This window comes from Hypanus sabinus, chromosome 13 (genome assembly GCF_030144855.1).
Source record: "Hypanus sabinus isolate sHypSab1 chromosome 13, sHypSab1.hap1, whole genome shotgun sequence".
Classification (NCBI taxonomy): domain Eukaryota; kingdom Metazoa; phylum Chordata; class Chondrichthyes; order Myliobatiformes; family Dasyatidae; genus Hypanus; species Hypanus sabinus.
Window position 1 is genome coordinate 43,819,017 of NC_082718.1, and position 26,706 is coordinate 43,845,722.

At 41.0% G+C, this 26,706-nt stretch overlaps 1 long non-coding RNA gene across 1 annotated transcript in view; it reads left to right on the forward strand.

Annotated features, from left to right (window-relative positions):
- LOC132403815 (uncharacterized) overlaps positions 1–26,706 on the forward strand; it is a 152,809-nt gene that overhangs the window by 7,233 nt on the left and 118,870 nt on the right. The window contains exon 2 of the long non-coding RNA XR_009515349.1: positions 25,236–25,306. This is a non-coding gene — a long non-coding RNA (uncharacterized LOC132403815). The remainder of the gene's footprint in view (positions 1–25,235; positions 25,307–26,706) is intronic.

Here is a 26,706-nt window from a genome sequence, read left to right on the forward strand (position 1 = left end):
CATTGAGGAACGTGGATCCTAAGATCCTTATTTTCCTCGGCACTGTTAAGAATTTTGCTAATAATCCTGTACTCTGCCTTCCAGTTCAGTCTTCCATAGTGTATCACTTCATACTTTCCAGATTGAACTACATCTGCACTTCTCAGTTCAACTCTGCATCCTATCAATGTCCCACTGTAGCCTAAAACAACTTTCCACACTATTATCAACACCACCAACCCTCATGTATTCTGCAAGCTTATTAAAATACCCTTCTACTTCCTCATCTGACATAAAAATCACCAAAGCAGGGGTCTCAGAACAAATCCCTGCAGACTACCACTAATCACCGACCTCCAGGCAGAATATGTGCACAAACCAATTCTGAATCCACGCTGCCAGGTTTTCCTGGGTCCCATGCTTCCTAGATTTCCGAATAAGCCTTCCATGGGGGAATCTTATCAAATACCTTGCTAAAACATACCATGCTATCTTCATCAATTTGTTTTGTCACTTCGTTGAAGAATTCAATCAGGCTCATTAGGCATAACATGTCCCTCACAAAGCCATGCTGACTGTCCCTAATCAGACCATGCTTCTCTAAATGCTCATAAGTCCTGCTTCTAAAAATCCTTTCCAGTAGTAGTTTGCTTATCACTGATGTTAGACTCACTGATCTATAATTTCCAGCGTTATCCCTATTCCTTTTCTTGAAAAAGTGAATACCATTTGCCACTCTCCAATCTTTTGCTGCTACTCCTGTGACCAAAGACCTCAGCAATCTCTTCCTGTAGCAACTTGGGGTATATCCTGTCCAGCCCCGAGGACCCATCTAACCTAATGTTCTTCAGAAGTTCCAGCTCATCCTCTTTCTTATCATTGACATGTTCCAGCATATTAACCTGTTCTAAGCTGACCTCACATCTGTCAAGGTTCCTCTTACCATCAAATACTGAAGCAAAGTATTCATTAAAGACCTCCCCTACCTCCTTCAACCCTAAGCATTTATTTCCTCTTTTATCTCTGATTGTCCCTCCCCACACTCTAGTTATCCCCTTGTTCTTTACGCCTTGGGGTTTTCCTTAATTCTACTTGCCAAGGCTTTAACACATCTTCTTCTAACTCTCCTAAGAATCTTCCTAAGCTCATTCACAGCTATCTTATAGCTCTCTGGAACCCTGTGTGATCCTTGCTTCCTAAAGCGTAAGTGTGCTTCATTTTTCCTCTTGACTAGATGTTCCACATATGGTCCCTCCACCCCACCATCCTTTTCCAGCTTCAATGGGACAAACCTATCCAGGACTCCATGCAAATGCTCCCTAAACAACCTCCACATTTTAGTTTGTACATTTCCCTGAGTTCATCTGTTCCCAATTCATGCTTCCCAAATTCCTGCCTAATAGCATCATAACTTACCTTCTTCCAATTAAATAACAGATTCTGGTTAAATAGGACATATTGGCATCAGTGTGTTTTGGCCCAATTAGCCGAAGTTTCATGGAAATAGTTAAAAAGGTATGAAAAAGTCAAAGTATTGTTTATCTGAGTAACAAATTATATATTTAAATGAAATACAGAACAATTTAGAACACTGGTAATACTACTACAGCACTATAAAACCTTGTATTAGTTTCTAACAGCTATTGACAGAGGAATTCATCCAGTGTACTTCATCCATTTTCTTTTGAGTATAAATGAACAAAATCAGCACAGACACCTAGTGTAGAATATGGACTCTCTTCATTGTCTTCCTGCTTGAAGTAGTGTCGTAATCCAAAAATAAATTTACTGACATCCTGTGTAGTCACCAGCTCAAGTTCGGATGCGTCTTCTTCACCTCTTTCCTTGTCTTCGTATTTCCTGCTTTGGTCTGAAATTTTTTTAAAATGATCAAAAATCACTGCTTTTTGAATCAACATCTGTTGGCCTACGTGGATAACATAACACAAACACAGGCAACTGATGCTGTTTATAACCTGTTTGCTCTACGCTGCGTGTCGAACAGTCATACAAGTGCATGTGATTGATGCTAGTTAGAAACTGTTAGGCAACAGGCTCCTATTCCAATTAAGCGGCGTAGTGTCCCAAAAAAACCAAAGCAGATCCCAGCTATTTACTCGACCAAGTTTTGTTCTGTAAGGTTTGTCCCAAATAAAGTGGCTCCCCTGATTAACTGGTGGCCCAATTAACAGGAATCCTCTTTCCCATACTATATTCTTCTATCCCTCTCCAATGCTATGCTAAAGATCAGGGAGCTGCAGTCACTGTCACTGAAATGCTCACCCATCAAGAGATCTATTATCTGGCCAGGTTCATTGCCTAGTACTATAGTACTCTCCTCTAGTGACTCTGTCCCCACATTTTGTGTCAGGAATCCTTCCTAGACACACCGAACAACATCAAGTCTCTATAATGGCCACAAAGTCGTAGTTCCATGCTCTGAATTTATCGCCCTTGGTTCTGATATTTCTCACATTAAAGTAGACATTTCAACCCATCCAACTGACTGCATTTATGCCCTATTCTTTGCCTGTCGTCCTTCACAGTCTCTCTACTTCTTGCATCTACCTTTACACCAACTGCTTTGACCTATCACCCTGGTCCCCATCTCTCTCCTAGCCTAGTTTAAACTCTCTTCAACAGTTCTAGCAAACCTGCTTGCAAGGACACAGATACAGGGCATGACTGCGCAGGTGCGTGGAGGTCAGCCAGTGAGAACGGCGGGAAGAGTTTAAAAAGGACAGTTTTACACAGTGGGCATCAGAGGAGCGGGTGCCAGAGTAGGGGGAAACAGAGTAGGAAAGCTTAGGCGATAAGGAGTTGAGGCAAAGTAGGTTATCTGTGTGGAATACAGACAGACAGTGTGTGTGTGAGGCCAGTTTTCTGTGCTCAGTATCAGATGTGGGACTTCCTGGAGACTCCCAGCCTCCTGGAAGGCCACATGTGCATCTAGCTGCAGCTTCTTAGGGACTGAGTTACGGAACTGGAGATGCAGCTCAATGATCTTCGCTTGGTCAGGGAGAGTGAGGAGGTGATAGAGAGGAGTTATAGGCAGGTAGTCACTCTGGGGCCTGGGGAGACAGATAAGTGGTTAATAGTTAGGAGAGGGAAGGGCAGGAAGCAGGTGCTAGAGAGTACCCCAGTGGCGGTGCCCCTTAACAATAAGTACTCCTGCTTGTGTATTGTTGGGGAGACAGCCTACCTGGGGGAAGCAACAGTGTTCGCGCCTCTGTCACAGAGTCTGGCCCTGTGGCTCAGAAGGGTAGGGAAAGGAAGAGGATGGCAGCAGTCATAGGGGACTCTATAGTTATGGGGTCAGACAGGTGATTATGTGAGCGTGGGAAAGAAACGCAGATGGTAGTTTGCCTCCCAGATGCCAGGGTCTGGGATATTTTTGATCGCATCCACGACATCTTGAAGTGGGAAAGAGAACAGCCAGAAGTCATGGTACATATTGGTACCAACAACATAGGTAAGAAAAGGGAGGAGGTCCCTTTTAGGAAGTTAGGAAGGAAATTGAGAAGCAGGACCTCTAAAGTAGTAATCTCAGGATTACTACCTGTGCCACAGGACACTTGAGTATAGGAATAAAATGAGGTGGAGGATAAAAGTGTGACTGAGGGATTCGAGCAGGGGGCAGGGATTCAGATTTCTGGATCATTGAGACCTCTTCTGGGGCAGGTGTGACCTGTACAAAAAGGACAGGTTGCACTTGAATCTGAGGGGGACCAATATCCTGGCAGGGAAGTTTGCATAGGCTATTGGAGAGAGTTTAAACTAGAATTGCTGGGGGTGGGAACTAAACTGAAATGACAGAGGAAAAGGTGGTTGGCTCACAAATAGAGAAAGTTTGGAGGAAGTGCGAAAGGGAGGATAGGCAGTTGATAGAGAAGGGACGCACTCAGACCAATGGTATGAGATGTGTCTATTTTAATGCGAGGAATATTATGAATAAAGCGAATGAGCTTGGAGTGTGGATCAGTACTCGGGGCTATGATGTCATGGTCATTACAGAGACATGGATGGTGCAGGGACAGGAACGGTTACTTTGAGTGCCAGGCTTTAGATATTTCAGAAAGGACAGGGAGGGAGACAAAAGAGGTGGGGGCATGGCACTGTTGATCAGAGATGGTGTCATGGCTGCAGAAAAGGAAGTTGTGAAGGGGTTGTCTACGGAGTCTCTGTGGATGGAAATTAGGAATAGGAAGGGGTCAAGAACTCTACCGTGTGTTTTTTATAGACTACCCAACAGTAACAGGGACATCAAGGAGCAGATAGAGAGACAGATTCTGGAAAGGAATAATAATAACAGGGTTGTTGTGGTGGGAGATTTTAATTTCTCAAATATTGATTAGCATTTCCCTAGAGTGAGGAGTTTAGAAGGGGTGAAGTTTGTTAGCTGTGTTCAGGAAGGTTTCTTGACAAAATATGCAGATAAGCCTACAAGAGGAGAGGCTGTACTTGATCTGGTATTGGGAAATGAACCTAATCAGGTGTCGGGTCTCTCAGTGGGAGAGAATTTTGGAGATAGTGATCAAAATTCTATTTGCTTTACCATAGCATTGGAGAGGGATAGGAACAGACAAGTTAGGGAAATGTTTAATTGGAGTAAGGGTATCAGGCAGGAACTTAGAAGCATAAATTGGAAACAGATGTTCTCAGGGAAACATACAGAAGAAATGTGGCAAATTTTCAGGGGATATTTGCATGGGGTTCTGCGTAGATACGTTCTAATGAGACGGAAAGGATGACAAAGCTTCCAAAAACTAGGTAATGACAGAGATCTAGAAGATTATAAGGAAGGAGCTTTAGAATGAAATTAGGAGAGCCAGAAGGGGCCGTGAGAAAGCCTTGGCAGACAGGATTAAGGAAAACCCCAAGGCATTCTACAAGTATGTGAACAGCAAGAGGATAGAATGTGAGAGAATACGTCGAATCAAGGGTGACAGTGGAAAAGTGGAACCGGAGGAAATAGCGGAGGTACTTAGTGAATACTTTGCTTCAGCATTCACTATGGAACAGGATCTTGGCAATTGTAGGGATGACTTGCACCGGACTGAAAAGCTGGAGCATGTAGATATTAAAGAAGAGGATGTGCTGGAGCTTTTGGAAAACATCAAATTAGTTAAGTAACCGGGACCGGACAGGATGTACTCCAGGCTACCATGGGAAGTGAGGGAGGAAATTGCTGAGCCTCTGGCGATGATCTTTGCATTATCAATGAGGATGGGAGAGATTTCGGAGGATTGGAGGGTTGCAGATGTTGTTCCCTTATTCAAGAAAGGGAGTAGGGATAGCCCAGGAAATTATAGACCAGTGAGTCTTACTTCAGTGGTTGGTAAGTTGAGGGAGAAGATACTGAGAGGCAGGATTTATGAACATTTGGACAGGCATAATATGATTAGGAATAGTCAGCATGGCTTTGTCATAAGGCAGGTCATGCCCTACGAGCCTGATTGAATTTTTTTGAGAATTTGACTAAACATATTGATGAAGGTAGAGCCATAGATATAGTGTATATGGATTTTAGCAAGGAACTTGATAAGGTACCCCATGCAAGGCTTATTGAGAAATTAAGGAGGCATGGGATCCAAGGGGACATTGTTTTGTGGATCCAGAACTGGCTTGCCCACAGAAGGCAGAGTGGTTGTAGACGGGTCATATTCTACATTGAGGTTGGTCACCAGTGGTGTGCCTCAGGGATCTGTTCTGGAACTCCTACTCTTCGTGATTTTTATAAATGACCTGGATGATGAAGTGGGTGAATGGTTAGTAAATTTGCTGATGACAGAAAGGTTGGGGATGTTGTGGATAATGTGGAGGGCTGTCAGTGGTTGCAACGGGACATTGATAGGATGTAAAACTGGGCTGAGAAGTGGCAGATGGAGTTCGACCCTGATAAGTGTGAAGTGGTTCATTTTGGTAGGTCAAATATGATGGCAGAATATAGTATTAATGTTAAGACTCTTGGCAGTGTGGAGGATCAGAGGGATCTTGGGGTCCGAGTCCATAGGACACTCAAAGCTGCTACATAGGTTGACTCTGTGGTTAAGAAGGCATATGATGCATTGGCCTTCATCAATCGTGGGATTGAGTTAAGAGCTGAGAGGTAATGTTGCAGCTATATAGGGCCCTGGTCAGACCCCACTTGGAGTACTGTGCTCAATTCTGGTCGCCTCACTCCAGGAAGGATGTGGATACTATAGAGAGGGTGCAGAGGAGATTTACAAGGATGTTGCCTGGATTGGGGAGCATGCCTTATGAGAATAGGTTGAGTGAACTCAGCCTTTTCTCCTTGGAGCAACGGATGATGAGAGGTGACCTGATAGAGGTGTTCATGATAATGAGAGACATTGATCATATGGATAGACAGAGGCTTTTTCCCAGGACTGAAGTGGCAAGCATGAGAGGGCATATTTTTAAGGTACTTGGAAGTAGGTACAGAGGAGATGACTGGAGTAAATTTTTTGGTGAGTGTGTGGAATGGGCTGCCAGTGGCAGTGGTAGAGGTGGAAATGATAGGGTCTTTTAAGAGACTCCTGGATAGGTATATGGAGCTTAGAAAAATAGAGGGCTGTGGGTATGTCTACGTAGTTTTAAGGACATGTTTGGCATAGCTTTGTGGGCCGAAGGGCCTGTATTGTGCTGTAAGTTTTCTATGTTTCTAAGGACTTTGATCCCCCTTGAATTCAGGTACAACCTGTCTTTCTTGTGTAGGTCATACCTTCCCCAAAAGTAGTGATCCACATATCTGAAACCCTGCATCAAATCCTTCACGCATTCATCTCCCTTAATCATTCTTATCCATACTGTTGCATAACACAGACAGCAATCCCAGGAGAAATACAGAATTTAAACATGGGCTTTTGGGGATGAGTAAAAGTTTTGATTAATATGATAAAATACATAAGATGGATGAAAAAGTGAGTGGGTAAAATATTGTTGCAGAAAGTGTAATCATGAAACAGACAACAGGTAGGGTATATCATTTGCAAACCTTTAATGTCTTCAACCATGTATTTTGTGTTTTCTTTTAAACTCGATTTTTACTCAGAAACCTAGGTTTCAAGGTGGTTGCAAAGTTGAACTGTTGTCTATGCTGCTACAGGTTAAATATATCAAAATTATTTTGCATGATTTAGGAAGTAGCATCACTACAGACTTCAGCAAAAAAAAAGCCAATGCCTGCTTAAGACAAATTAAATAATTTATCAATAGCTCAACAAACAAATGGAATCAAATAGAGCTGAAGTAACTGCTACTAAAGTAACCTAAAAGAAGTTTAGATATACTGTAATACTAAGTGTTCCCTGCAAAGCATAAATATGGCTGTATGCCACATACCAAGGCACTAACAGCCACTGTTACTAATCAATTCATGGTATGGATTAGACATGCATGCACAATTTGGCCATGTCATCAATTTTGTTTAAATGGGCACTGTAAATGCTAGAGGGCAGTAACACCCATACAGAAACAGTAACCTGTACGTAAAAAATGTGATCTATAAGCCCACTCCCAGTTATCTGAGGCCTTAGTTTCATGTGCACAAAACCTTATGACCTGGAGACATCCAAAATACTTACCTGCATAGTCTATTTATGTGTAGCTGCTGAAATTTTGTAATTCACATAAATTACTCCAATTTAGTCATCCCTGAGGTGATGGCATGAATGATATTTGTCAAAGTTATAAGAAAATCCAAAAGAATGCATTGGGACATGAAATTAATGCATGTGTGGGCCTAGTAGGAATAATGGTCAGCTTAGATGCAGTGGGCCGAAGTGTCTGCTTCTATACTATACAACTGTTTGACTTCATGGCAGATCATCAAGCAAGAAATAGAAGGTACAAGAGCCTCAGAACTTGTAATATCAAATTCAAGAACAGTTACTACCCTCAACCATCAGGATCTTGTAAAAAGGGGATAAATATGCTCACCATCCGCTGAGATGTAACCACAACCAATGATCTCACATAAAAGACTCTTTATCTAATGTTATTTGTTGCTGTATATTTGTATATGCTGTTGCACAGTTTGGTGTCTTCTAAAACCTGGTTGATCTTTCATTGATCTTTGTTACGAACGCTGTAACTGGGTATCTTACCAGCAAAGATAGGAGTATCCGTTGGAGTCTGGTGATACTATTTTTAACGGTATTTATTAGTAAAAATACACAAAAATAATATCAATGCAAATATACAGATAACATACGTCATCAATACTAAACCTAAAAGTGCGGGTATAATAATAATCAATAAGAAATAAGCTCTATCGTTGTCTAGGGGATAGTGAATTGTCCAATGGAAATATAAAGTTCAGTTCGGTTCATACAGGCTGTAGTAGTTGTTGTTCGCGGTGTTGCAATTGTGAGAGAGAGAGGAGAGGGAGAGGGAGAGAGAGAGAGAGAGAGAGAGAGAGAGAGAGAGAGAGAGAAGTAACAGCTATTGACTTGCTGACTTTCCTTTTATGATCTTGATCCGTCGATGCGTTGTTGTTGTGGCCATTCATGTATGACCCCTCCATCCTTTAGCTAGACCGTTCCATGGAGGACTCGTCACCCAGGCAAGGGTGGACACACACACAATCCCCCACCGGTCTCTTAGTGTCTCTCCTGGTGCGTCTGAGGGGTGTTCCCCAGACCCTACTTTTATCCCCACTCATGGGGGTCTCAGGTGTCAATCAGGTTGGGATGATGCAACCCATCAACCAGACCACTCTTTTTGCCCCCTGAGGGGTTTCAATGAATAGAACAGTACTCAATACACAATTCTTCTCCAAGAGACAATAGCAGTAATCAGTGGTTCCATTCCGCTTTTGTTAGGAGGAGACATTCCACTTTTGTGTATCCCTGCGTTGTCTCTCTCTCATTACTGACATGAGCTGTTTATCTCTCTCATTTCCTGGGTATCAGACCCGAAATAATAGCGATTTTGCGATTCTCAAAAGGTGTGGGGGGGGCGACTTTGTACCCTTCTGCCCCTCAGAGTTGCTCCTCATTCGTAACATCTTGTTATAGTTACTGTTCTATTTTTGCTGAGTATACCCACAAGAGAATGAACCTCAGGGTTGTATATGGTCACATATATGTACTGTAATAATAAAATTTACTTTGAATTTTGAAATATAACTCCAGAAATTTGATTGCACCATATCTAAAAGCTACAATATCCAGTTTCAATTTTACCTGGCGCAGATTGTGCTGGAGATCATTTTCAGAAACAAATTTGACTGTGCACTTCTTTGTGCAGTCATGTTAGCAAGTCTGATGTTTTCCAGTCTAGGTAGAGAGAGTTAAGTGCACCAATTTCCTGGGACTTCACATCACGGATGACCTCACCCGGTCCCTCAATATTACCTCCCTGAATAAGAGGGCACAGCAGCAGCTCCAGTTCCTAAGGAGGAGATTGAGACTAAGTGAGGCTTTCCCCCCCCCCCCCCCCATCTGAACTGCATTTTACAGAAGCACCATTGAGAATGTCCTGAGAAGCTGAATCACCGTCTGGTATGGGAGCAGCAGAGCTTGAGACTGGAAGTCCCAAAAAAGTACTGTGAGAACAATCGAGAGGATTGTAGGGGGTCTCCCTAGCATCCATCGGGGACATATATCAGGAGAGCTGCATGTACAGGTCCTTAGTATTGTCAAGGATCCCACCCATCCATCCAGCATCCTCTTTGACTTTCTACCATCAGACAGGTGACTCAGAGGCATAGAGACAAGAAAACTCAAGTTTGGAAATAGTTTCTTCCTTCAGTCCATTGGGGTTCTGAATTCCTGCTACATTGTATTCAAGGTGTCATTGGTTAATTTATTTTGTACCCTACAATGTTAATTTATGCACTTTATTTATGCGTAATTTATTTGGAGATTTTATTCTTAGGGTGAGTCGGATTCCTTGAGCCAAGAAGCAAAGGTATGCCTGTAAACAAAGATCTACTTCCACAGTGTCCCTGTGTGGACCTCTCCCATGAACAAGATATTCTATTCCTAATTCATTTTCTCCAAGGTTGTTATTGCTGAGGCATGTGACATTCTGCAGGGAGGACTCTTCAGACATACTTTCATACCTAGACTGCTTTCTCTTTGAAGATCATGTCCAGATTGACTGTAATTGCAATCATTCTTCCATGACAGCATTGAGGGAATGGCTGGTCTTTGATATCTAATGATACCTTGTGTTTTCATCTGTAGGCTTATGCTTGGCGACTCTTTCGTTTCCTCTTTCTCACCTCATCTCTTAAGTAAGGATATTTCAGAAAGGCTCAGTGGGAAGCCCACGATTAGATCTCTGGAAAAAAAGGAAAAAAAGGAAGCTCAGTCATTGAGTGAAAACCATTTGCAGTCTCTAAGAATAAAAAATGGGAAAAATATGTATCATTATATATTTCCCTGTGTTAACTTGCTGAAGATTAAAATCCTGAAGATAAATTGCAAGGCCCTTTCCATGTGTGTGGATAGGCCAGATCAAGTCCCACACAGAAAATGACTGAATATACTTTTGTCTGTTGAAAAAGCTATTGCGCACCATTTGAAAACCATTAAAATAACGTAAAATATAGTTGTTAAAACTTTAGAACTTGTTTTAAATTACTATAAGCACTAAACTGTGCTTAACTGATTAAAAACAATGTTATTCATGCTGTGACTGCTCTAAATAATATATTGTACTGTTCCTGTACCGGCTGTAACTTAGTGTAGGTTCAACAGGTCTGATGAGGTAGAGCAGCAAACTTGTGTTCAACTGCTGCTGTATCTTACCAGGTACATCAAAGTGCTACTGGCAAATTACTGATGAAATATCTCCAGCATATTAGGGACTCTGGTGTTCAAGTAGGGGAGGTGGGGTGGGAGGAAGGTGGAATAGAGATGCAGGCAGTCTGGGGAAAATATTTACAAGATATTTCCAACTTAGTTAGATCCTTGCCTTTCAACCAACATAAATTGGACTGCTGAATTAAACGGTGGAATTTCTGTGTTAGCCTTTGTCCCCAGGATCAAACTTTTTCATACATCGACCATTTTGAAGGCCAACAGTCAGCTTTACTAAAGCAACTCAGATGAATCTGCTTTAATGTCACATGATCCTCTCCCATCTGAGGGAATTGGAGCTCTTGTACATCAACAAGTTTTATTATCAGGGACATAACTAAGACTTGTATTGCAGGTAATGGTGAGATTTCACACTGGTGCCTATATACCTTATGGTTAATTGGATGTGTATCCTGGGTGTCCACTGAAAGAAAAATAATTGCCAAGTTTCTCCTTAACTGCCTCTTTCCAGGGGTCAAAGAAATATTGCTCAACTTGCATCACTGCCTTCAATGTGCCAACACTGCCACTGACTTAAGAAACCTTAACCAATGAGACCAAAGAGACCAAAACCATTTGGGATGGTTTTGAAAAACTCATCCTTGAATTGGAAGTACACAGACGCTGTGTGTAAATGACAGAAGAAGTGTAGCACATTACAAACTACCACTTGCATGCCTTGTGAGAACCCAGATAAATGGAGCTATTTTTAATATCAAGGGACTACCCAAAAGAGTGAGGAATTAAACAAACTAGTATGTTCTTAATGAAAATTTCCCTTTGTACGTGAAAGCTACAGAGAAGATAGTTGCATAATGAAGTAACACACAGAAAATGTTGGAGGAATCAGAATCAGAATCATTTTTAATATCATGGACATATGTCGTGAAATTTGTTAACTTTGCCGCAGCATTACATGATAAATATAGAAAAAGATAATTATATATATGTATGTTAAAATAAGTAGGGTAAAAACAGAAATAAATAACAAAGAAATAATGAGGTAGTGTTCATGGGCTCAGTGTCCATTTAGAATTTGGATGGCTGAGGTGAAGAAGCTGTTCCTGAATCACTGTGCGTGTGCCTTCAGGCTTCTGTACCTCCTTCCTGATGGTAACAGTGAGAAGAGGGCTTGTCCTGGGTGGAACTGAGCAGGCCAGGCAACATGTTTGGAAATGAATAGATAGTCAACGTTTCAAGCCAAGATCCATCTTCAGGAATGAGAAAGAAAGGGAAGATGCCAGAATAAACAGGTAGGTAGAATGGAAGGAGGCTAACTGGAAGGTGATAGGTGAATCCAGGTGGGTGTGAAAGGTCAAGGGCTGGAGAAGAAGGAATCTGATAGGAGAAAAGAGTGGACCATAGGAGAAAGGGAAAGGGGAGGAGTCCCAGGGGGATGTAATCGGCAGATGAGAAGAGGTAAGAGTAGGGAATTGAGGAAATGTTATTTTATCAGCACATGGTAAAATATAAATCAGTACAAGTTACAGGGTTGACAAAAAATTAGAAGAACAAAAGCAGATCACAAGAAGAAGACAAAGGGCCAAACAGCATTTGTGAAGGCAGAAATTCTAAGCTGACATTTTAGGTCAAGACTCTGCATCAGTACTGAGGAGGAAGAGGGAAGATTGACAGTATGTAGGAGGTGCAACATACAGTATATTATATCAACATGAGGGGGTGGGATGTAGGCTGGTAAGTGCTGTAATTATCTTTTTGAGCTTTCATGTGAGATAGAAAATAAATCGTTAAATCAGGGAGTTATTGCTGGTCCCAAGATTTTGTTTAGGCTGCAGGTTGAGAAGACTAAGCTATGACTCAGTTACAAGAAAATTTTTAAATTGAACTTTGATTTGTTACTGTGCCTTTTATTGCTTATCTAAGTTAAAAGGAAATCACGATGCAATTGGGACAGATCCCTTTTGCAATAAAGTCTGTGAGAAAATAATGAAGTTAGCATATAAAAATCAGATTAGAGGACTGCATGCTTTTTAAAATGAGTTTCCAAAGTAAGGCTTTCAATTTGTATCTGTCTGGAACTAAGGCAATGTTTGTTGGAGTTTCCTGTTATTTAAGAAAACACACGTCACCCTGTCTGAATAGTTCCATCTGCAACCACCCTGTCCCTGTCATACAATAGTTCCTTTAGTACAGTAGTTATTTCATTGTGACTTTCCATTCTGGAATTTGGAGTGAACCTATTTATTTGCTTCACCACACACAGAAGCCATTTTCAAACAGTGCAAGTTCTTGAATATCTTTCCCAAAGTTTGTGCAAGTTAATTTCTGCAAAGCACATAAGCTGAATTCAGAAAATAATAAATTAAAAGATACTGTTCAAAGACAAGTATCTTCTTATTTACTTTTAATTTGTAATTGTTCAATGAAATACAGGATAAATAAGAATACTTATCAATACAACTACAGTACTATAAAACTGTGTATTAGTTCCTAATAGTTATCAATGGAGGAAATCATACATGCAGAATATGTTGCTGCATTCTTTTGATTAAGTGTAAGCGTACAAAATTAGCGCATATAGCTGATGTAGATAATGGATTGCCTTCATACAATGCTTTTGACAATTGCATCCTCCTGAATTATGTTAAGAAGGCACTATCAAATTGGTCACCCCTCTCTTATCATTGATTGGCTGAATTAATTCTATTAAAATGAATATTTTGCCTAAATTTTTTTATTTATTTCAGGCTGTACCTGCTTTTAGTCCTAAATCTTTTTTTGATTCTCTGGATTCTATTATATCTTCTTATATATGTAAAAATAAAATTTCTCGATTAAATGAAGTTAATCTTCAAAAAGCTAAAAAGAATGGACTTTTTTTTACTGGGCAGTCAATATACGGAATCTTATGTTTTGGTTATATTATATTAATCGAGAGGACTGTCCAGTCTGGGTTTCTTTAGAATCCTGTTAATAAATTTTCTATCATTTCTCTTCTCGGATCCTCAATTCCTTTATCTTCACATAACTTAACTGATAATTTTGTAAACACACTTTGAGGATTTGGGTACAATTTAGAAAATATTTTGGTTTATTGAGTTTTTCTCTTTCAAGTCCCATGTTTTCTAACTATTTTTTTAAAGCTTCTATGACTGATGTAGTTTTTAAAGAATGGAATAGATTGGGTATTAAATGTTTTCAGGATTTTTTTGAGGGTGATAGTCTCTCTTCATTTGAACATCTGTCAGCTAAGTATAGCCTACCCAAAACATATTTACAAATATTTCGATATTTAAAAATTAGAGACTTCTAATGTTTTCAAGTACATACATTTCCTAAAAGTCCAGATAAGAATTTACTTGATACAATTTTTAATTTGAAACCCTTTCATAATGGATCTATAAATAATATTTATGTTGGGAATGAGAAATATTCCTTTAGACAAAATTAAAATTCTCTGGGAACAAGATTTAAAGATTCCAATTTCTGAGGATACTTGGAATGAAATTTTTAAATTGGTTAATACCTCATCATTATGTGCCCGTCATTCCCTTCTACAATTTAAAGTGGTTCATAGGGCCCACATGACTAAACATAAGCTGTCTTGTTTTTATTGGAAGGAAGTATTCCAAACTTTTTTGGTGCTTTTTGAAGTAAATTTTAAGCCTATCCTTTGACTGCCTTATTTGGTATTGTTGGAGGAAATTATATTATTTTGAAATCACATGATTTGCACATTTTGGCTTTTATTTCTCTTATAGCCAGGAGGGCATTGTTGCTTAAGTGGAAGGATGCCACTCCGCCTACTCACACTCATTGGTTAAATGATGTTATGTCTTGCTTAAATTTAGAGAAGTTTCGCTGTTCAATTTCTGAACCTAGACAAGATTCTTTAACTTTCTGGGGAACTTTTTTGAATTATTTTCAAAATCTTTGATTTGCTATTAAGCACAGATGTTGGCTAATAATAAGTTTTACTAAATGTTAAGGACTTTTTCCTTTTCTTTTTTTTAAACCAAACAGCTGTTTTTTTCTGGTAGTGGGTTTAGAGTTTTTGGTATAATAAAATTATCTTTTTTCTGTGTTATGTTTAAATTTAATTTATATGGTTTTAGGGTAATGAGACTATATTTGTGATTCCAATATATTGTAATTGTAATCCTACTGTACTCTGTATTCTTTTATGTAAGAAATTAATAAAAATATTGAAAAAGAAAGATAATTGCATCCTCCAAATCTCAATATAACACTCAAGATGATTGTTAATACCTTTAAATTCTTTGTAGTTTCTTAGAAGTAGTTGAAGTAGTGAAATCATTCCATTTTTACTCTCGGCTATTTCTGTCATCTTGAAGCCTGGTTGCTTGAAACTGTAGTGAGCAAAACAATTCTGAATTGTCTCACTGCTTATTTTTCGTCAACTATCAGTAACAATGTCACTGCTTTTTGAACACAACTGATACTATTTATACTATGCTCGGTCCACCAGAGAAACCAGGATCTCCCAGTGGCCACACATTTTAATTCCACGTCCCATTCCCATTCTGATATGTCTATCCATGGCCTCCTCTACTGTCAAGATGAAGCCACACTCAGGTTGGAGGAACAACACCTTATATACCGGCTGGGTAGCCTCCAACCTGATGGCATGAACATTGACTTCTCTAACTTCCGTTAATGCCCCTCATCCCCTTCTTACCCCATCCCTGACATATTTAGTTGTTTGTTTTTTTTCCCTCTCTTTGCCCATCACCCTGCCTGTTCTCCATCTCCCTCTGGTGCTCCCCCCCTTTCTTTCTCCTGAAGCCTCCCGTCCCATGATCCTTCCCCTTCGCCAGCTCTGTATCACTTTCGCCAATCACCTTTCCAGCTCTTAGCTTCATCCCATCCCCTCCGGTTTTCTCCTATCATTTTGCGTTTCCCCCTCCCCCCACTACTTTCAAATCTCTAAGTATCTCTCCTTTCAGTTAGTCCTGACAAAGGGTCTCAGCCCGAAATGTCGACAGTGCTTCTCCCTATAGATATTGCCTGGCCTGCTGTGTTCCACCAGCATTTTCAAACTCGGCTCTGAATGACTCGCAGTGTCAACATGTGAACTGGTGATTAGAAGCCATCTCTTTGACTTCATTGATTTTGATCTGCCAAGGTCTGGGCAAGCACCTTATTACACATCTTTGAAAGAAGAAAGATAAGAGATCTGGGTGTGGTGAATAGAAACAGTGGGTCAGGATAAAGGAAAGTTAATGATGAACATATGTACACTCTACAGCTTGTAAATTAGAAGGGTGTAATGTTTAGCATAACACTTTATAGTACCAGTGATCCAGGTTCAATTCCCAACACTGTCTGTACATTCTCCCCATGACTGAATGTGTTTTCTTTAGTGTTGCTCCAGTTTCCTCCCACAGTCCAAAGACGTACTGTTTGGTAGGTTAGTTGGTCAATGTAAATGGTCCCATGATTAGGCTAGGGTTAAATCGGGGTATCTGGGTGATGAGGCTCAAAGGGCCAGAGGGGTTTGCTCCACACTGCATCTCAATTAACAAGTAAAGCAAGATGTGAGTAGGATAATTAGATATGAAGTTGCTGCCGTCTTCTATGGTTAGAGACATGGATTCAGATATGACTGTTCCGATCTTCAACTTTTGCAAATAATGGCTCCTTGCAGAACTTGAGTTGATGCTTCCACTCACCCCGCTTTTCTCCTGCTTGTGGTTAATCAATTTGTTTGCAAGAGAAAGTGAGAATGCTGGTGAATATGCACCTTGCAAGTGATAAATAAGTGAAGTGCTGGAGGAACTCAGCAGGTCGAGCAGCATCTATGGAAGGAAAGAAACTGCCGACTCTTCTGTTGAAGTCCCACGTCATTGAGTCCTGATATAGGCTCTCAACCCAAAACATGACAACTCCTTTCCTCGCAATTGCTCGCTCCATTGAGTTCCTCTTAATCAAAATGAGAATCAGGTTTATTATTGTTGTCTTACAGGACATGAAATTTGTTGTTCTGTGGCAACAAGACAATAGACAGTAGGTGCAGGAGTAGGCCATTTGGCCCATCTAGCCAGCACCGCCATTCACTGCGATCATGGCTGCTCATACACAATCAGTACCCCGTTCCTGCCCTCTCCCCATATCCCTTGACCCCGCTATCTATAAGAGCTCTATTTAACTCTCTCTTAAATGCATCCAGAGACTTGGCCTTCTGGGGCAGAGCATTCCACATAATACAATACAAAGATACAAAATTTCTACAGGTGACAATAAAAACTTCAAAGTTCAAAGTAAATTTATTATCAAATGACATATATGAATTGAATTGACTATTACTTACAGCCTTCAAATACATGAAGAGTAAAAATCTTTGTTACGTCCATTCAAATGTGCAATATGCAATTATAGTAATTTTTAATAAATATTATGTATAAGAGGATAGTCAATATAACATAGAAAAACAGAAGTGTTAGCATGAATTAATCAGTCTGATGGACTGGTAGAGGAAGCTGCTCCGGACCCTGTTGGTCTTGACGTTTATGCTGCGGTACCATTTCCCAGATGGTAGCAGCTGGAACCGTTTGTGGTTGGGTGTTTTGGGTCTCCAATGATCCTTTGTGTCCTTTTTACACACCTATCTTTGTAAATGTGCTATATACAATCCTGAGATTCATTTTCTTGTGGGCATACTCCATAAATCCATAGAATAATAACCATCACAGAATCAATGTAAGACTGCACTAACTTGGGCGTTCAACCAGTTTGCAAAAGACAACAAACCGCAAATACAAAAATAAATAAGTAATAATCATAAATGAATAAGAAATAAATATCAAGAACATGAGATGAAGTGTTCTTGAAAGTGAGCTCATTGGTTGTAGGAACATTTCAATAATGGAGCAAATGAAGTTGTTCCCTTTGCTTCAGGAGCCTGATGGTTGAGGGGGTAGTTCTGAACTGTTCCTGGTGGTGTGAATAATGAGGCTCCTGTACCTTCTTACTAATGGCATCAGTGAAAAGAGAGCTTGTTCTGGGTGACTGGGATCCCTGATGATGGATGCCGCTCCCTTGTGGCAGCGATTCATGTAGATGTGCTTAATAGTGTGGAGGACTTTACCCGTGATGGTCTGGGCCGTATCCACTACTTCCTGTAGAATTTTCCATTCAAGGGCATTGGCGTTTCCATACCAGGCTGTGATGCAGCCCGTCAGTACAATCTCGACTACATATCTCTCGAAGTTTGCCAGTTTTAGATGTCATACCAAATCTTCCAGCTTCTAAGGAAGTAGAGGCACTGCTGTGCTTTCTTCATAAGTGCACTTATGTGTTGGGCCCAGGACAGGCCCTGACTGTGACTAAACCAAAATTTAGTATTACCCTGTGCAAACTCAGAGATGCAGCACTTGGTAATATTAATTGTTCGTTTAGGCATAATACAGTTCACAGCATTAATCTTCATGGAATGTAGGTCTCCAGCTCTCAGCCAAATGTGAAGGCCTGTATTTTTCACAGTTGTGTGACATCATGAATAGAAAGTTAACTGTGAAGGTATTAATAATAGCCAATTGGAAAGAATCCTTGGACCATCTAGTCTCTTCCACACCAATGTGATACATTGTCCCCCTGCTATTTCCTAGGAAGTAGAGAGTGACCGGAGTAGATTCATTAACATGATTAGAAAATGAGAGATCTTTAAATGACCGGGCCACGCGGATATTGCTGTACTTAAAGCAAGAAATATTACTTTCACTTCTGACCCAGCAAACTGATGGATTAGGCAGGAAAAGCAGAATATCACAGAAAGAAATTGTGCTGTTTGGTTTGACAACAGAATCAGAATTAGGTTTATTATCACTGAATTATAAGAGGTTAAATTTATTGTCTTGCAGCAGCAATACAATGCAAAGACATAAAATTACCATAAATTGCAAAGTAATTAATTGGTGCAGACGAAAAGGAGTAATGACATGCTGTTTATGTGTTTGTTCAGAAATCTGATGGCAGAGGGGAAGGAGCTGTTTCTGAATCATTGAAAGTGGGTCATGTCCCAGATGGTGGGGGTCCTTGGTGATGGATGCTGCTTTCTTGAGCCACCGTCTCTTGAGGACGTACTTAATAGTGGGGAGAGCCAAGTCCATGATGGAGACACCCTCCTATGACCCTGTGCATTGGGACCTCAATACCAGGCTGTGAAACAACCAGTTTGAATGTTCTTCACCATACATCTATGGAAGTTTGCAAAAGTCTTTGATGACTTGCCAAATCTCCACAAACATCTAATGAAGTAGAGCTGCTGGTGTGCTTTCTTTGTGATTGCATCAAATGTTGGGCCCTGGATAGATGCTGATGCCCAGGAGCTTATAACTGCTGACCTCTCAATGATTACTGACATCCTGAAGTCAACAATGAATTCCTTGGTGTGGCTGGTGCTGAATATGAGTTAGAAGCTATAACACCACTTAACCACCTAATCTGTCTTACTCCTGTATGCCTCCTAATTGCTATCTATTTTACCAATGACAGTGGTATCATCTGTGAATTTATAGATGGTGTTTGAGCTGTGCTTGAGCCATACAGTCATGAGTGAAGAGAGAGTAGAGCAGTGGGCTAAGCACAAATCCTTGAGATGTGCCAGTGTTGATCGTCATTAAGGAGGAGATGTCTATGCCTTTATTCCTACCAAATTGAATTGAATTAAATTGAATTGACTTTCTTACTTACATCCTTCATATACATGAGGAGGAAAAATCTTTATCTTACGTCTCCATCTAAATGTGCAATGTGCAATTTATAGTAATTTATAATAAATAGTATATACAACAGGACAGTCAATATAACATAGAAATACAATTGTATCAGCATGAATTAATCAGTCTGATGGCCTTGTGGAAGAAGCCATTCCGGAGCCTGTTAGTCCTGATTTTTATGCTGCAGTACCGTTTCCTGGATGATAGCAGCTGGAACAGTTTGTGGTTGGGGTGACTTGGGTCCCCAATGGTCCTTCGGGCCATTTTTATTCACCTGTCTTTGTAAGTGTCCTGAATAGTAGGAAGTTTACATCTACAGATGTGCTGGGCTGTCGGCACCACTCTCTGCAGAGTCCTGCAATTGAGGGAAGTACAGTTCCCATACCAGGCAGTGACGCAGCCAGTCAGGATGCTCTCAATTGTGCTCCTATAGAAAGTTCTTAGGATTTGGGGGCCCATACCAAACTTTTTCAACCATCTGAGGTGAAAGAGGTGCTGTCAGTACAGTTTATGACTAACCTCTACTGACAGGTCTCTTGATGAAATCAAGGATCCAGTTGTACCTGGATGACAGAATTGAGTGGAGCATCATCACTGAGGCTGTGTACAAGAAGGGCCAGAGTACCTTTACTTCCTGAGGAGCCTGAGATACTTTGGAGTATGCAGGCCTCTCCTTCACATGTTCTACCAGTCTGTTGTCACCAGTACAATCTTCTATGCAGTGGTGTGCTGGGGCAATGGCATTAGCACAGGTGATAATGATTAGAAAGGCTGGCTCTGATATAGGAGTCAAACTTGACACTCTGGAGACTGTGGTAAAACAAAGGACCCTACGGAAAATCTTGGCAATTCTGGACAATGTTTCCTCCCCTCTGCGGGCCACCTTGGCTGCACAGAGGAGCACTTATAGTAAAAGACGAAGACAACTGCGCTGTTCCAAAGAGCGCTATATGAAGTCAATCTTACCCTTGGCCATTAGGCTCTATAATAAGTCAACCTATAGCAGGGAAAGTGATGACCCCCTACTGTTAGACTGCTTGTGGTAACTTATTTTTTATTCTTTCTTACTTCTCTTCTAGTACTTGTATATTAGTATATCTGTGCACATAATGCTACTGTGATACTGTAATTTCCTTTGGGTAAGGTACACTTTTGGGTCTGGGGCCTTGTTGAGTGGGGGGGGGTGGTTTTGCCCTCTTGAAGGATGTTCTGCCCCTCTGAGACAGAGATTACACGGTAACTGAACGTGGATTCACACAGGTGTAGTGTTACTCTCCCTTTGAAAATGTGCGGCGCTCATCAGGAGGGAAGCTTCAAAGCTCAAAGTACATATATTATCAAGGTATGTATAAATTATACAACCTTGAAATTTGTCTCAAGACAGCTACAAAGCAAGAAACCTGAAAGAACTCAATTAAAAAAAGACCAGCACCCAATGCGCAGAGGAAGAGGAAAGACAACATGAACACAAACAGTAAAAAGAAAGCAACCATTTATGCTGTTAGGTCTCCCCTCATAGGAAGCAGTGGCATGCAGCCTCTGCCACAGCTGCCATGCATCTGATTGTGTCTCAAACGTCACACAGAATCACCTTTTACGTTGACTTGTTGGCCTTCTGTTGCTCATACCTGGAACACTTGTGAAGTTCTGGATCGCTCTTACTTCAGATTCCAGCATCTGCCGTTTCTTGTGTCTCTTTCATGACTGAGCAGGGTGCATTGTGTGAAGCTTATGAATGTTAGAGATCGTTGATTGGTGAGCGTTGGAAGTGTGGTGGTTTGGGCCGTGCCCATGACAGTAGTAGACCATTTGCTTCGTAGATGTTTCCTGAGCTGCTGAGTTTCCCCAGCATTTTGTGTGGGCTGCAGCTGTTGGTGTTTTAAATGAATGCACATTTGCTGATGACTTGTGGACTTCGAATTATTGAGTCATTGAAGAGTTTTCAGAACTGCATTCAGGCCCACGGGACTTGATCCTGGAGTTTGGCAGCCATGACGTTATCCTCCCACAGCCTTTGCACTTTGTGGTTGGAGAACTTCCTGGCTCCTGCAGTTGCAGGAAATCTCTCTGCCTTTGCATCTCCACATTAAGCCCTGGTGCTGAGCCTGAGAATAGTCGAGCATGTTATCACTCGTTTGTATCACTCCATTGTCTTCCAGGTCAGCCTGAGCTCCCAGATGCCTGTCAGACAGAACCTGCCATGGCCACAATGGAGATCGCAAGCTAACATCTGCAGATGCTGGAAATCCAGGCAACACACACAAAATGCTGGAGGAACTCAGCAGGCCAGGCAGCATCTATGGAAAAAAGTACAGTCAATGTTTTGGGCTGACTGTACTTCTTTCCTAGATGCTGCCTGGCCTGCTGAGTTCCTCCAGCATTTTGTGTGAGTTGCACAACCACAGTGGGTCTTCATTAAGTGTGGTGTGTGGATTCTTGTTGACTTAACGTTACAGACTTAAGTTTCACATTAAGATGAACTTTATTACGTTAAGTACTGAGAAAAAAACTTAACAAAGGTACTGAGTTATCTGTGAAGCTTGTCACGAGTATCGGAGCTTCTCTTTTAGGACAAAGCTACCAGCTGTTCTTGCATGATTCGTTGACTGTTGAGAATTTTCTCAAATGTATTGGGAAATTACCCAAATTTAATTTAAATCCCTCTCAGTTACCAATCTGATGCCCTTGTGTGGAATTGGCTTGACCACATTCCAGTAGTGTCCAGTCTGTATTTCTGGTTATAATCAGCCATGTTCTGATTAAAAAGTGGAGAGGCTCAAGTGGTTAAGTGGCCCACTCCTGACCTTCATTAGTATGTTTATGTTTTCCCAATGCTAGATTCAGAGCCCATTTCCATCCTGATTTTCTGCAAACTTCATTTTATCGTAACCAACTCCTCATATCCATTTGCCTCTGCCAGAATAACGACCATAGTAGGTTTGGTCTGGATTGTCTTTGCTTGTAACCTTTGTAAATAACAAAGGGTCAATTGATTGAGGCTACATCCACACTACACCAGATAAATCCATAACCGAAGCTTTTTCTCTTCACTTTTACACTAAAATGAACACTAAAACGGCATTTTCGTCCCCCGAAACCGGAGCTTTTCAGAAACGCTTTCCAGGTTGGATATTTTTGAAAATGCTGTTCAGGCAGATCAGTGTGGATGGGGTAACCGGAAACTTTTGAAAACGCTGTCAGACGGCAGCGCACTATTTCATTGTTTTCTTGAACGCAACCTAACTACTTCAGAACAGATGGCAATGAGACTGAAGCCAGAAGAGTTAGAAATGTACTCACCAAATACTTTGACTGAATAAATAAGTATACTGTACTCACTTTGCCCTATTTTCTGTCCTTGCTCGTATGAAGGTGGTTTACCTATGTATGCAAGTACTTCTCTGACAATAGATGTGTAACAGCCTAATGTAACATTTTATGGAAATACAAGATAACGCTGATGCAGACATGTTTTATACATTTAACAAGGTGCTTTATCAATGCAACAGAGTTAGTCAGTTTTTCAATGTTCGTCGTCAGCCGGGTCAATCTGTCCGTGAACTCCCTGTTGGTTGCTGCTGTATGCTCCAGTATTTGTTTTTTTTTAACTTTTAAGTTCTCCTGTGCGAAAGCCAACAGCTGTCTGTCGTTTTAAGTTTTTCTAGTCTGTAACTACACAAACGCGCACTTTTACGGTGAGATTCGACACCAAACATGTCACTTGTTTTCGGAAGATGAATCCTGCGCATGTGCAGGAGGAGGAGATTCGCCGAAATCTCCGTTTCAGTGTGGATAGAGATATTTTCGAAAACGCATAGTGTGGACGCCTATTGTTTTTACGCGTAGAAAGGCCACTTTACAAAAGACACTTGCACATTTTCTCACTCCTGCAACATTCCCTCAGGTAATTACGAGATCAAAAATCCTTATTGCATTTAACAAAAACACCCCTATGCTAATGTTTACATATCAGCTTCACAACTTTTTGATCCTTAGCTCATTTAGTTATACTTCCTGTCATGTTACGCACATGATTGCAGTTTCCAAGTAAATAGAACAAGGGCGATTTATTTGATACTACAAGTTAAACTCGCTGCTTGTGAAGCAGTGCCAGCAGTCGTGCAGTGGAGGAGGTAGGATGCCAGTTCCACATTGTCCACTCAAATGCATGATTGTTATTGGCTGCATGCCTCAGCAGGGAGCCAACTGGAGGCAGCACAATGTAGGCAGACTTCTTGCTTTGTAAAAACTTTTGCACTGAAATCCCTGTGCCTTGTAGTCTCCCATTATTTTATATTTCTAACAGGTTGTTTTTTGAAGTGAACCTATTTTGTTCAGAAGATATGTACTGAAACACAAGAAAACTGAAAAAAAACTAAAACAGAAAACTATCAAGTGGCATTTGAAGCTTAAGTTCAATTACATTGCAGAGACTTACATACCCAGCGGTTCTTAAGGTTGTCATAGCTGGGGGTAGTAGTGGGGATAAGCTCCCAATACCTATAAAGTGCTCCAGGCATGTGTCTCCAACAGCCTCTAACAGAGGCCTTTATGTGTGGCTTAGCTACTAGGTCCAGCGGAACTGTTTCTACTGACAAGAGAAGGGGCAAAGGTGGACCACTGCCTCATAACCCATTGCTTCGGGCAGGTGGGGTCCGTCAGCCTTGGACCGCAGCCCGCCTAGAAGGAAAACTCTGATTTTAAATCTTGGCTGCCTTGCGGACATACCCACCCATGAGAAAGACTTTGGGAGTAAACCCCAAGGAAGAAATCGGAGCCAGGGTGCTTAAGGCAGTTTGATGTTGTTTAAAACTTCACTCTGGCAGCCTCTGTGATGACACTGGTGCCAAGCTATAACAGTGCTTGCCCTTCCCTTGGACTACATAAGTGACATGGAGAGGGGGAGCCCGCTGCATGGGCAACATCTAGTTCTTCAAATCTTCCCATCCAGGCTTGCACCCTGGAGAGGACACAGTCCACCAGAGGCACAAACCCATGATCCCCTGGGATCAACAACTGCCTGCTATTTATACCCATCATATAAATGCCATGAAAGTTATCTTTTTGCATTTCACAAGAACTTGGGTAAAGTCGATGAAAAGCTAAAGAAGGAGAGAGTGATAGGGATGACTGAAGTTCTGGCCAGTGATATGAGCTTTAATTAGACATTTATAGGGGGTAGGTTTTGAGGATAAGACTATGACTACTACCGTACAGGGTGAAGGCAAGGAAGGCTTAAATTGGACAGATGTTATTTGGGAAGAGAGGCATGGGTTGTAGGGATTACCCAGATAAAGAAGAGCCTACTTTAGACTTTGCAATGTTTAAAATAGGCTTTCACCTGGACTCAACTGCCGGACCTGGAGACAATCTACAACTCTCAATGAATTGTGGCGTGTTCATAACATCATTGAAGTCCCATCCCATTCCGGACATAGTCTGTTCAATCTCCTGCCATCCGGGAGGAGATACAGAAACATCTTAGCCAAGACAGTAAGCTGAAAAACAGCCTCTTCCCATGGATTGTTGTGCAGCTGTATAATGCTACACCCCAGTTTACCAATGGCCTTTGAGTGCTGTGGTCTATCAAAGTCAATTGGAGCATGTAAATATGGGGATTTTTAAAAAAAAATGAAGCCGTACCATATGCATTGTAAATATCTGTTTTGCATGGATTGGAGTAGTACCACAATCTTATTGTCTTGAGCAATGACAATAAAGTTCTATTCTATTCTATTCTATTCAGAGACCAGGAGGCAACATAAGTCATAGCAATGGCAAAGCAATCATACTGGGCTAAAGGCAAATTAATGTAAGGTAAGAAAATTTTTTAATGTGTTACGCAATATCAAGGATAAAGGACCACCAAGGAAACCATTAGAGTGACTGACTTTGAAAATGACAAAGATATAGGTGTTTAGCAGTGAATAGTGGACAGAGCAGGAACAGTGGATGTTGTTATGATAGAAGAGCGACTTTAATACTGAGAATGCTGTAGAATCGTTCACAAGTAAGATCTGGGGGACATGAATAGTGTGTTCAGACAGGGGCAATGGGATGATGAGGGAACAAAGATGGTACTGTAACAGAAGACAATGATTTCAATCTTCTGAGCATTTGTGAGGGAGGGTGGCAGAATGTAAGGGAAAAGAAAGCAGGGTAAAGAATATAAACGAGAGTGTGTTGCCCTGAAATATGCCTAGAGGTAATGTTTGAATATTCCATTTCTTTAAATTTCCATGTGGGCAGAATAACAATGGAAGTACTGTATTTTTGCTAATGTTTTCCATAGTTATGTCATTTGCACACTCCACTCAATAGCTTTCTATGTTTTATGGTTAATATGTATGTCTCAGTAATGTGTATTTCAGCTCCTATCTATGAGCACGCAATTCAGAGTCCATAATGCTTAACAATGCCCTTGGGCTTTCGCGTGTTTCCAATGTAGCGGATCACTCTGCTTTATCCGGGAGCATTGCTCTTTTCCCAGAATCAGGAAGCTATGGTAAGCCATCATCTTTGTAGTCCTTCCCGTGAAAAACCAAACTACTGCAGAACAAGCCAGAACTACTCAGCGGGTCAGGTCGCATTTGTGAGAGAGAAAGACAATTTTGAGATGGTATCACCACCGCATATCCGAAAGCTCTATAACACATAATGAGAACTGCCCAACCGGCACCAGCCCACACACCATCAAGGACAGATGCAGAAAGGCGCTGGAAGAAGACTAGCAGTATTATGAAGGATCCCACCCATCTTGCTTATGGACTGTCTCTCTCACTCCTATCAGGGAAGAGGCTACGCAGTATTCATACCAGGATCACTAGACTCAAAAACAGTTATTTCCTCCAAGCCATCAGGTAGATTGACACCACTACTCATTAACCAACCCACCACTATTTTATCATTTCCTGTCAGAGTCACCTAATTTACAAATACTCCTGTACGTAGCATCACTTTAGGTACATACAATCAATCTATGTACAGTATGTAAGCTTATCTTATGTATTTATTGTGTTCTTTATGCTTATTGTATTTTTTAATGCTGCGTTGTATCTGGAGTAACAATCATTTCGTTCCGTACTGATGAAACAAAGTAAACAATCTTGAATTTTGAAAGATTCTGCATACATCAGGTTGCTTGTTATGGAAACCATATCCTCAGTCACTGTTGTAGATTGGGATGGAAGTGAGATGGGTCAAGCTAAAAGTCATCA